Here is a 13,695-nt window from a genome sequence, read left to right on the forward strand (position 1 = left end):
CGTCATTGGCCGGAGACCTCTTGTGGGGCAGGTCCGGCCGCCTTGGTGCAGGTCTTCTTACACTACTGGTCATTAAAATTACTACACCCCGAAGATGACGTGCTACGAGGCAAAATTTAACCGACCGGAAGAAGATGCTATGGTGTGCAACTGATTACCTTTTCAGAGCATTCATACGAGGTTGGCGCCGGTGGCGACACCTACAACGTGCTGACATGAGGAAAGTTTCCAACCGATTTATCATACACAAACAGCAGTTGACCGGCGTTGCCTGGTGAAACGTTGTTGTGATGCCTCGTGTAAGGAGGAGAAATGCGTACCATCACGTTTCCGACTTTGATAAAGGTCGGATTGTAGCCTATCGCGATTGCGGTTTATCGTATCGCGACATTGCTGCTCGCATTGGTCGAGATCCAATGACTGTTAGCAGAATATGGAATCGGTGGGTTCAGGGGGGTAATACGGAACGCCGTGCTGGATCCCAACGGTCTCGTATCACTAGCAGTCGAGATGACAGGCATCTTATCCAGACGGCTGTAACGGATCGTGCAGCCTCGTCTCGATCCCTGAGTCAACAGATGGGGACGTTTGCAAGACAACAACCATCTGCACGAACAGTTTGCAGCAGATCGGACTATCAACTCTTGTTCGCAATGACGGCACTTTGAACAGTGGACGTCAGAAAAAAAAATTACCCTAAGGACAAACAGACACACCCATGTCCGAGGGAGGACTCGAACCTCCGCCGGGACCAGCCGCACAGTCCATGACTGCAGCGCCTTAGACCGCGGCTAATCCAGCGCTGCCTGTACCCTTCATTCGATCCCTGCGAAACCGTACATTTCTGCAGGATAATGCACGACCGCATGTTGCAGGTCCCGTACGTGCCTTTCTGGATACAGAAAATGTTCGACTGCAGTCCTGACCAGCACATTCTCAACATGTCTCACCAACTGAAAACGTCTGGTCAATGGTGGCCGAGCAACTAGCTCGTCACAGTACGCGAGTTCACTACTGTTCATGAACTGTGGTATCGTGTTGAAGCTGCACGGGCAGCTGTACCTGTACACGCCATCCAAGCTCTGTTTGACTCAATGCCCAAGCGTATTAAGGCCGTTATTACGGCCAGAGGTGTTTGTTCTTGGTACCGACTTCTCAGGATCTATGCACCCAAATTGCGTGAAAGTGTAATCTCATGTCAGCTCTAGTATAATATATTTGTCCAATGAATACCCGTTTATGATCTGCATTTCTTCTTGGTGTAGCAATTTTAATGGCCAGTGGTGTACATAAAGCGCTTGGGTATGAGGTACCGCGGCGTCGACCTGTTCGGAACCGATGGTCGCGGTGCAGAGGATGGGAGTTGTGTACTTACACCAGGTGACAGAAGTCGAGTGATACCTCCTAATATCGAGTCGGACTTCCTTTTGCTCCGAGTAGCGCGCCAACTCGACGTGGCATGGACGTCTATAGCCGTCCATAACTGCGGAAGTGTTACCCGTGCAGTATGTGACGTCCCGATTACGTCCCATAAATTTTAGATTTGGTTCATGTCAGCCGATCTGGGTGGCCAAATCATTCTCTCGAACGGTCCAGAATGTTCTTCAGACCAATCGCGAACAACTGTGGCCAGTTGCTTTGGAACTTGAACTCTATGAATGGCTGTAAATGGTCTCCAAATAGTCGAACAGAACCATTTCCAGTCAGTGATCGGTTCAGTTGGACCAGAGGACACAGTCCATTCCATGCAAACACAGTCCACACCGTTATACAGGCACCGCCAGCTAACACAGTGCCTCGGTCGCAACTCGACTCCACGGCTTTGTGGGATTTGCGCCAGACTCGAACCCTATCATCAGCTCTTACCAACTGACATCCACCGAGCGAGGTGGCGCAGTGGTTAGCACACTGGACTCGCATTCGGGAGGACGACGGTTCAATCCCGTCTCCATCCATCCTGATTTAGGTTTTCAGTGATTTCCCTGAGTCGTTTCAGGCAAATGCCGGGATGGTTCCTTTGAAAGTGCACGGCCGATTTCCTTCCCCATCCTTCCCTAACTCGAGCTTATGCTCCGTCTCTAATGACCTCGTTGTCGACAAGACATGAAAATACACTAACCTAACCAACTGACATCAGGACTCATGTGACCAATACACGGTTTTCCATTGGTCAAGGGTCCAACCGATACGGCCACGAGCCCAGGAGAGTCACTGCAGGCAATGTCCTGCTGTTAGCAAATGCACTCGCGTCGGTCATCTGCTGCCATAGCCCACTAACGCCTAATTTCACCGAACTATCCTACCAGACACGTTCCTCGTACGTTCCGCACTGATTTCTGTGGTTATTTCAGGCAGTATTGCTTGTCTGTTAGCACTGACAACTTAACGCAGACGCCGCTGCTGTCGGTCGTTAAGTGAAGACCTTAGCCGTGGTGAGAAGTAACGCCCGAAATTTAGTATCTTCGGCACACTGTTTATACTGTGGATATCGGAATGTAGAATTCCCTAACGATTTCCGAAATGGAATGTCCCGTGCGTCTATTCCGCGTTCACTGTCTGTTAATGTGCGTTCTTAATCTCGTCGGAAATCTTTTCACATGAATCTTCTGAGTGCACATGACAGTTCCTCAAATATACTGCCTCGTGTACGCGATATTATCGCCATCTGTACAGGTACGTATCGCTATCCCGTGACATTTAACACCTCAGTGTATAAATTCTGTCTACACTCTGGACTTAACACACCGTCTGCAGACCCCTTGAGCTGAAACTACTTCAGTACGACAGAGTGTCGTAATAGAAAAATGTCGAGTCTTTAATTTAGTAACCTACATAAGTGAATAACAATGACTTAACAAATAATTATAAGAAGAACGCAAAATTCCCAATACTGGCAAAGTTTCACGGAAGCTCGAAATTTAGTGCGGACGTCAACGCGAGATGCTTTTAATAGTTTCCTCAATGAAATATCGTCTCAAAATATGGTATAAAACCCAAAGAGTTTCTGGCCGTATATAAAGTACACCAGTGGCAAAAAACATTAAATACCGTCACTGCGCGATAGCAATGCAAATGTTACCGATGATGTTGTCACTAAAGCGGAGTTACTAAATACAGTTTTCCGTAATTCCTTCACGAAAGGAGACGAAGTAAATATTCCAGAATTCGAAACCAGAACAGCTGTTAGCATGAGTAACATAAAAGTAGATATCTTAGGTGTTGCGAAACAACTCAAGTCATTTAACAAAGGCAAGTCTTCCGGTCCAGATGATATGACAATCAGATTCCTTTCAGAGTATGCAGAAACAGTACCGCCTTTCTTAGCAATCATATACAAACGCTCACGTGACGAAAGGTCTGTTCCTAAAGACTGGAAAGTAGCACTGGTCACACCAATATTCAAGAAAGGAAATGAGAGTAACCCATCGAATTACGGACGCATATCACTGATCTCAATTTGCAGCACGGTTTTGGAGCATATACTGTACTCGAACATTATGGATCACCTTGAAGAAAATGACTTATTGATACATAACCAACACGGATTCAGAAGATATCGTTCTTGTGCAACACAGCTAGCTCTTTATTCCCATGAAGTAATGAGTGCTGTCGACAAGGGATCTCAGATCGATTCCATATTCCTGGATTTCCAGAAGGCTTTTGATACTGTTCCTCACAAGCGACCATTAATCAAATTGCGTGCATATGGAGTATCGTCTCAGTTGTGTGACTGGATTCGTGATGTCCTCACAGAGAGGCCACAGTTCGTAGTGATTGACGGCAAATCGTCGAGTAGAACAGAAGTGATATCTGGAGTTCCGCAAGGTAGTGTCATAGGCCCTCTGCTGTTCCACATAAATGATCTAGAATGAGATTTTCACTCTGCAGCGGAGTGTACGCTGATATGAAACTTCTTGGCAGATTAAAACTGTGTGCCCGACCGAGACTCGAACTCGGGACCTTTGCCTTTCGCGGGCAAGTGCTCTACCATCTGAGCTACCGAAGCACGACTCACGCCCGCTACTCACAGCTCTACTTCTGCCAGTACCTCGTCTCCTACCTTCCAAACTTAACAGAAGCTCTCCTGCGAAGGAGAGCTTCTGTAAAGTTTGGAAGGTAGGAGACGGTTACTGGCACAACTAAAGCTGCCAGGAAGTTTCATAAATGATCTAGATGATAATCTAAGCAGCCCCCTTAGATTGTTCGCAGATTACGCTGTAATTTACCGTCTAGTAGAATCGTCAGACGATCAATTCCAATTACAAAATGATCTAGAAGGAGAATTTCTGTATGGTGCGAAAAGTGGCAATTGGCACTAAACAAAGAAAGTTGCGAGGTCATCCACATGGGTACTAAAAGAAATCCGATAAATTTCGGGTATACGATAAATCGCACAAATCTAAGGGCTGTCAATTCGACTAAATACCAAGGAATTACAATTACGAGCAACTTCGATTGGAGAGACCACATAGATAATATCGTGGGGAAGGCGAAACAAAGACTGCACTTTGTTGGCAGAACACTTAGAAGATGCGACAAGCCCACTAAAGAGACAGCCTACATTACACTTGTCGGCCCTCTGTTACAATATTGCTGGGCGGTGTGGGATCTTTGCCAGGTAGGATTGACGGAGGACATCGAAAAAGTGCAAAGAAGGGCAGCTCGATTCGTGTTATCGCGCAATGGGGGTGAGAGTGTCACTGATATGATACGCGAGTTGGGGTGGCAGTCACTGAAACATAGGCGGTTTCCTTTGCGGCGAGATCTATTTACAATATTTCAATCACCAACTTTCTCTTACGAATGCGAAAATATATTGTTGACATCCACCTACGTAGGGCGAAATGATCATCATAATAAAATAAGAGAAATCAGAGCTCGAACGGAAAGATTTAGGTGTTCGTTTTTCCCACGCGTCATTCGGGAGTGGAATGGTAGAGAAGTAGCATTAAAATGGTTCGATGACCCCTCTGCCAGGCACATAAGTGAGAATTGCAGGGTAACCATGTAGATGTAGAACAGTAGTCGAGATCTCTATTTGCTCATGAGCCAGGTACAGGAACTCAGCTCAGGCGTTCGTTCGTACAAAACAGCACTTCAGTATACCTTAGACTCAACAAAGAGGCAAAGAATCTTCAGTCTGCTTACAGAGAAATGAGTTAACTCGCTCCTAGCGGCGAAATCGACACTTTGCAAATTCTGACAGTGAGACTTTTCACTGACGCTCTCGTCAGCGAAGTCTCTGTACTGAAATGTCGTGTGACTAGGGGCTTCTGTCGGGTAGACCGTTCGCCTGGTGCAATTCCTTTGAGTCGACGCCACTTCGGCGACTTGCGTGTCGATCGGGATGAGATGATGATGACAACACAACACCCAGTCCTTGAGCGGAGAAAATCTCCGACCCAGGCGGGGATCGATCACGGGCCCCTTGGCATGACAGCTCGTCGCACTGCCAAGTCTCTAGGTCGCTAGCGTGCTGTGTATTCTCACGCGTAGCCACAAAGGGTTTATAGCACTAAATAAACTAAGCCATAATTTCTTTGTACATTATAAAAAGTTTAGATCGCTTGAATTTAGTCCATATCGTTTGTATTACACAGAAGTCAAATAAGAATTCTGTCTCGAACTCTGGCGGAAAACCCAAAGAGATTCTGGTCATACATTAAGCACACCAGTCGCAAGACGCAATGAATACCTTCACTGCGCGATAACAATGATGAAGTCACTGATGACAGTGCCACTAAAGCAGAGTTATTAAACACGGTTTTCTGAAACAGGCAAGAGGTCTGGTACAAATTGTATACCAGTCAGGTTCCTCTCAGAGTATGCTGATAAAATAGCTACTGCGAAAGCAAAGAGAGCTTCACTGCAAATTTAAACGCAGCCAAAACCTCTCAGACAAACAGAAGCTAAATGATGTCAAAGTTAGCGTAAGGAGGGCTATGCGTGAAGCGTTCAGTGAATTCGAAGGTAAAATTCTATGTACCGACTAGACAGAAAATCCTAGGAAGTTCTGGTCTTACGTTAAATCAGTAAGCGGATCGAAACAGCATATCCAGATACTCTGGGATGATGACGGCATTGAAATAGAGGATGACACGCGTAAAGCTGAAATACTAAAAATCTTTTTCCAAAGCTGTTTCACAGAGGAAGACCGCACTGCAGTTCCTTCTCCAACTGCTCGCACGAACGAAAAATGGCTGACATCAAAATAAGTGTCCAAGGAATATAAAAGCAACTGAAATCAGAGGAAAGTCCACTGGACCTGACGGGATACCAATTCGATTCTACACTGAGTGCGCGAAAGAACTTGCCTCCCTTCTAACAGCCGTGTACCGCACCTCTCTAGAGGAACGGAAGGTTCCAAATGATTAGGAAAGAGCACAGGTAGTCCCAGTTTTCAAGAAGGGTCGTCGAACAGATGCGTAAAACTATAGGCCTATATCTCTGACATAGATCTGATGTAGAATTTTAGAACATGTTTTTTGCTCGCGTATCATGTCATTTCTGGAAACCCAGAATCTACTCTGTAGGAAATAACACGAATTCCGGAAACAGCGATCGTGTGAGACCCAACTCGCTTTATTTGTTCATGAGACCCAGAAAATATTAGATACAGGCTCCCAGGTAGATGCTATTTTCCTTACCTTCCGGAAGGCGATCTATACAGTTCCGCACTGTCGCCTGGTAAACAACGTAAGAGCCTACGGAATATCAGACCAGCTGTGTGACTGGTCTGAAGAGTTTTTAGCAAACAGAACACAGCATGTTGTTCTCAATGGAGAGACGTCAACAGACGTCAAAGTAACCTCTGGCGTACCACAGGGGAGTGTTGTGGGACCATTGCTTTTCACAATATATATAAATGACCCAGTAGATAGTGTCGGCTTTTCGCGAATGATGCTGTAGTATACAGAGAAGTTGCAGCATTAGAAAATTGAAGCGAAATGCAGTAAGATCTGCAGCGGATAGGGACTCGGTGCAGGGAATGGCAATTGACCCTTAACATAGACAAATGTAATGTATTGCGAATACATAGAAAGAAGGATCCTATATTGTATGATTATATGATAGCGGAACAAACACTGGTAGCAGTTACTTGTGTAAAATATCAGGGAGTGTGCGTACGGAACGATTTGAAGTGGAATGATCATATAAAATAAATTGTTGGTAAGGCGGGTACCAGGTTGAGATTCATTGGGAGAGTCCATAGAAAATGTAGTCCGTCAACAAAGGAGGTGGCTTACAAAACACTCGTTCGGCCTATACTTGAGCATTGCTCATCAGTGTGGGATCCGCCCCAGGTCGGGTTGACAGAGGAGCTAGAGAAGATCTTAAGAAGAGCAGCGCGTTTCGTCACAGGGTTATTTGGTAACCGTGATAGCGTTACGGAGATGTTTAGCAAACTCGAGTGGCAGACTCTGCAAGAGAGGCGCTCTGCATCGCGGTGTAGCTTGCTGTCCAGGTTTCGAGAGTGTGCGTTTCTGGATGAGGTATCGAATATACTGCTTCCCCCTGCTTATATCACCCGAGGAGAACACGAATGTAAAATTAGAGAGATTCGAGCGCGCACGGAGGCTTTCCGGCAGTCGTTCTTCCCGCGAACCATACGCGACTGGAACAGGAAAGGGAGGTAACGACAGTGGCACGTAAAGTGCCCTCAGCCACACACCGTTGGGCCGCTTGCGGAGTATAAACGTAGATGTAGATTTATGTAGCATTATACAGAACCACTCGCTCACAGAAAAATCCGTACCTAAAGAATGGAAAATTGCTCAAGTCACACCAATACCCAAAAAGGGAAGTAGGAGTAATCCGCTGAATTAAAGGCCTATATCATTAACGACGATTTCCAGTATGGTTTTGCAACGTATACTGTATTCGAACATTATGAAGTACCTCGAAGAAAACCGTTTATTGACACATAGTCAGCACGGATTCAGTTAACACAACTAGCTCTTTATATTCTTGAAGTAATAAGTGCTATCGACAGGGGATGTCAAATTAATTCCATTTTTCTAGACTTCCAGAAGGCTTTCGACACCGTTCCTCACAAGCGTCTTCTAACCAAACTGCGTGCCTACGAAATATCGCCTCAGTCGTGCGACTAGATTCGTGATTTACTGTGAGAAAGGTCACAGTTCGTAGTAATAGACCAAAAGTCATCGCGTAAAACAGGAGTAATATCCAGGGTTCAAGAAAGTATTATAGGCCCTCTATCGTTACTGATCTGTATTAACGAAATAGGAGACAATCTGAGTAGCCGTCTTAAATTGTTTACAGATGATGCTGTCATTTACCGTCTTGTAAAGTCATCAGATAATCAAAACGACTTGCAAAATGATTTAGATAAGATATCTGTATGGTGGGAAAAGTGGCAATTGACCCTGAATGAGGAAAAGTGTGAAGTTATTCACATGAGTACTAAAAGAAATCAGCTAAATTTAGATTACGCGATAAGTGACACCCATCTGAAGGCTGTAAATTCAACTAAATACTTAGGGATAACAATTACAAATAACGTAAATTGGAACGATCACATAGATAGTGTTGTGAGTAGAGCAAACCAAAGACTGCGATTCGTTGGCAGAACACTTAGAAGGTGCAACAGGTCTACTAAAGGGACTGCTTACACCACGCTTGTCCGCCCTATTCTGGAGTACTGCTGTGCGGTGTGGGATCCGCATCAGACGGGACTGACGGATGACATCGAAAAAGTACACAGAAGGGCAGTTCGTTTTGTATTATCGCGATATAGTGGAGATAGTGTCACAGACATGATACGTGAATTGGAGTGGCAATCATTAAAACAAAGGCGTTTTTCGTTGCGACGGGATCTCCTCACGAAATTTCAATCACCAGTTTTCTCCTCCGATTGTGAAAACATTCTGTTGGCACCTACCTACATAGGAAGAAATGATCGTCACGATAAAATAGGAGAAATCAGGACTCGCACAGAAAAATTTAAGTGCTCGTTTTTCCCGCGTGCCTTGCGAGAGTGGAATGGTAGAGAGACCGCTTGAAGGTGGTTCACTGAACCCTCTGCCAGGCGCTTTATTGTGAATAGCAGAGTAATCACGTAGATGTAGATGTAGATGTAAGAATAATGTGAATAACAGAATGGCGAATAGCCGAAAAAGCGTCACGCACGGAGTACAGTGTGTCGATCTGTCTGTCTCACGAATTTTTTCGGCGGGCAGGACTGAAACCGATTTCGTGCCGGAGGAAAAATGACTTCACCACAATATTGTGCTTCCATTGCCGGGAAGAAGCCATTAGAAAAAGAGTTACTAGTGCGTGCTTAGAGATGTACATGCTACCACTTATCAGGAATAGAACTGATCATAAAAAAAGTTGCGAAGTTCCCTCCTCCACATACTTTACACTCAAAAGCGCATTAAGTTTGTAGATGTGTATGCTAACATTTGTCTGGAATAGGACTAAAGCAATAAAAAAAATTGGTGCGAACTTCCCTCCTTCACGCACTGTACAGTCAAAAGCGCATTAAATACGTAGATGCAGAACACTGATAATGTCTAGCATTATAACCACGTTACTGATCAAGCGAAAGAGTAAGTATCAAAAACCACAAAAAAACACAGAACTATCGCGCAATCAACTTAACGACTCATGCGTCCATGTTTCTGACAAAAATAGTATTCAGAAGACAGGAAAAGAAAACTGAGGATAGGTTATATGACGATCAGTTAGGCTTTCGGAAAATTGAGGGCACCAGACATGCAGTTCTGAATTTGCGATTGTTATGGGAAGTAAGACTTCACAGGGAAATCAAGACTCGTTCATAGGATTTGTAAAGCTAGAAAAAGCGTTAGACAGAGTAAACCGGTGTTTTGAGGAAAGTAGGATAAAGATGTACGGAAAGCAAGAAATACACAATGTGTACAACAAGCAAGAGGGAACATTAAGTGTGTAAGATCAAGAACGCAGGGTGTAAGAGACAGATGCAATCTTTGTCCCCTACTATTGTGTCTATACGCTGAAAAAGCAATGACAGAAAGAAAAGAAATGTTCAAGAGCGGAATTAAAATTCAGGGTGAAACGATATCATTATTATCATCACTGAAACTAGAATAGGATTACCGGACGTGTTGAATGCAATTAAGTGTCTAATGAGTACAGAATATGGAATGAGAGTAAAGCGAAGAAAGATCAAACTGATGAGGAGTGGCAGGAACGAGATTAGCGGTAAACATAACATCAAAATTGGAAACGTAGAAGTAGACGAATTGAGGGCATCTACTTCTTTAGCAGCAAAGTAACACACTACATAAGAAGCAAGGAGGACACATAAAGCAGACTAGCACAGTCAACATCGGCCTTAATCTGAGGAAGATACTTCTTATAATATAGCACATTTTTGGAGGACAACTGTATGGTAGTTAGTCAAGGATTGTGGGAAAACCAGAAACTGGAGTAGAAGAGAACATGCAGAGTTTGATACGGGCTGCTACAGAAAGATGTCGAGAATTGGGCGGACTTACAAGAAATTAGGAGGTTCTCCGCAAAATCGGCGAAGAAAAGGACGGTTAGAAGACATGGACAAGAAGAAGCGACATAGCGATAAGATAAAATATCGTAAGACATCAGGGAATACCTTGCATGGCAGTAGTGGGAGATGCCGAAGGTGAAAACCGGCGGAGAAGAGAGAGATTGGAATACATCCAAAAAATAACTGAAGTCGTGGGGTACCTACGCTACTGTGGGATGAAGAGGTTGGCACAAGAGAGGAATTTGTGGCGGGCCACACCTAACTGGCCAGAAGACGGACGACTCAAAACAAAAATTAAAAAAAAAAACTAAATACAAAATACATAACATATTCTCTTACTTACCTTCAAATTGTCTTCTGTCTGCAATTGCCAAATCTGTGTTCTTTGTCTTTTAGCCGCTTCCAAGGGACGTCTCGGTTCTTAAAAACACGTCACCTTCCTCCAACAATGGTATCACCGCAAAAGTATTGTCCTTCGTGACCGAGCTGAAATATCTTGCTCATAACAGGAGGTAGACATCAAAATCAACTACTGTTCGAGCAGTAGACGACGGATGTAGATCGTTGTTGATTTTCACAGACCAACATCAACTATCAGCGTCAATGTCCGGTCACTAAATATTCAAACTTTTTACTTGTGGTAACTGTCAAGGGTTAACACTTTAGCGTGACAATACACTACAATTATTTTTTGCTTTGACTGTCTTCTTGGCAAAGAGAAAACACGTCGAAAACCTACGCAAAGCTGGAAATCTAAAAAAGACACTTTTTTCGAACAATTAGTTGGCAGCTCCTCATTCTCCCTCACAAAAATTCTGTTACTGTAGCGTAGCAGTTATGTCAACAGTTTAGAGCAAAATATAGATATCTAGGTAAGTCACAGCCTTCTAGAAACACAGCACCTTCTCTAGAAATCGGCACAGATGTCCTCCGTGGAAGCAAATCACGCACGTAACCCAGAAAGATCCGTTTCACTAGAGTAGGCTGAAGTCCTTGCGTTTTGCTGAACTACGCGGGAAGATTCGCTCAACAGATTATAATGGAAAAAAAGGTTCAGAGAATTATTAACCACACAGCTGATGCTTGTAGCTCTGAGGAACGCACGAATATGTCAGACTATTTACACACTGAACAATGTTCCTTCACTCGCTAGGTGTTACGTTGCATCTTGAAGATCACCCTGTAATAATTCTCGAAGCACCACTGTTGTCTTCGCATCACACTTTATTTGCCGTGGGGTCGCAATAGTTTGACCAGATGTTCAGTTTCAGAGACAGTCTAGTGAAGGGATCGAACACGGCATCCAGCAAAACACATTTCTGTACACAGTTACACTTGAGCTGCACGCAGAATAAGCACTAAAGAATATATACACTGACAAAAAAAATTAAAAAATCGAATTGCTATGCAGTCCGCAAAACAAAAACAGCTAATCGACGAAGTAGGGAGGGTATTATGAAAAGAATAAAAATGAAGGTTTAATAAAGAGCAAAGGAAAATTAAAAAAAAATAATAATGACAAATTTTCAGCGCCAAACGCGTGGTCACATTGTCGAAGCGTCGTGTTCAATTTGCCGAAGAAACTCGCGAGATTGGGAGAGTCATCGGCAGCGAAACTGGGCCGGTTTTCCCGCACTGCCTTGGCTTTTGACGGCAGTGACGTCTCAAACGCCTGCCTCCGTCCCCTACACCCTCCCCTCTGCCCCCACTCACGCCAGAGCATCGGAATTGCCTCATCTCGCGCGCGTCTCGCAGCTTCCGCGCTGCCCCATTCAACGCCTGCGAAGAGAGCGGGCCCGCATCGCTTGTCTGCTATTGGCCGGCCGCAGCCCCCACCACACCCCAGCCGAGGCGCCAGTCGGCCAAACAGCTCGCAGCTTCTCCCACCACCGCGCTCGGCGGAGACAGCCGCGCATATCGTCGCGGGAGGCAAGCGTCCGTTCGTTCTCAACCAAACAGTCGCGTAACGCTCTTTCGTTTTTTCTTAGCTCCTCCCCCTCCGCCACGCCGATGGGTCTCTTTCAACTGCTGGCGCTCCATTCACCAGAAGTGCGAACCGTCTTCTGTTTTTTTTACTAACGGTTTCGCAGTCCAGAAATAATCTCTGGCGTCTGTTAACCGGCGCCTGCGGACATACCGAAGTCGGAAATTAATGCACAAACTGTATGGGATTAAACTATCTACTTCGCAAAGGAAACCTGCGTAAAACTTTCGCCATATGCAAGACACAGTTTGTTTATTTTTGCTTCACACATAAGGGAATTCTTGGTTAGAGAACGAAGTCAGGGAAAACTGCTGATATCCACTTAATCTTTTACTGTACTTTTAACAATACATACACCAATCAATCGTTCAGAGACGGAAGCGATACTATGTCCCTACAAGAAATGCCAAATTAATTTAGGTTGAATGAAAATGAAGGATTATTCAGAAATGTTATTTAAAGAATCTATATTGATTCAAAATATTGCACAAAACAAAATCTATATGTGATTATTTATGGCACCTGCTCTAAACTGATTGTAGTATAATGTATAATCTATATTACAAGACAGTGCACTCGCAGTTTGCCTACGTAAAGGTTTCCGGGAGGATTTAAAAGGATGACGTAAACCATTCGATAACTGTTAAGGGCACTCGAGGCAAAACGGAATAGCATGGCACAGCGGGACTGTGCTGTTTCATGCATTGGAGAATGCCACAAAATATTGTAGTGACATGTCTGTGAATGGAAGGAAAGATACGACAGCAATTTTAACTTGGTCTGTAGTGCGACGTGAAAGTGAACGGTTTTTGTTCCAGTTTCCAGTAGTGTTTTTGTAACTTTTGGTGAATTTCAACGCTGGATAAACCTTTGTTAATTGTTAATTGTATGCGCTTAAATGACATATAATCGTATAGTGCATGCCTTTGCTGTACGTTAGCTATATAGTACTTTCAAATCTGTCAGTTATACAGGGTGTTACAAAAGGTGCGGCCAAACTTTCAGGAAACATTCCTCACACACAAATAAAGAAAAGATGTTATGTGGACATGTGTCAGGAAACGCGTGATTTCCATGTTAGAGCTCATTTTTGTTTCGTCATTCCAACGTAATCAAATTGTAAATTTTCACAATCAACATGTGTGGGCTGACGAGAATCCGCACACAATTGTGCAATCACGTCATCAATACAGATTTTCTG

At 44.2% G+C, this 13,695-nt stretch overlaps 1 protein-coding gene across 1 annotated transcript in view; it reads right to left on the bottom strand.

Moving 5' to 3' along the window:
- Positions 1–12,163, bottom strand: part of LOC126295054 (transcription factor MafA-like) — a 149,707-nt gene extending 137,544 nt beyond the window's left edge. Inside the window, exon 1 of the mRNA XM_049987302.1 lies at positions 10,854–12,163. The gene's annotated coding sequence lies outside the window, so the exon portion shown is untranslated. The remainder of the gene's footprint in view (positions 1–10,853) is intronic.
- Positions 12,164–13,695: the final 1,532 nt, after the last annotated feature.

This window comes from Schistocerca gregaria, chromosome 11, assembly GCF_023897955.1.
Source record: "Schistocerca gregaria isolate iqSchGreg1 chromosome 11, iqSchGreg1.2, whole genome shotgun sequence".
Lineage (NCBI taxonomy): Eukaryota > Metazoa > Arthropoda > Insecta > Orthoptera > Acrididae > Schistocerca > Schistocerca gregaria.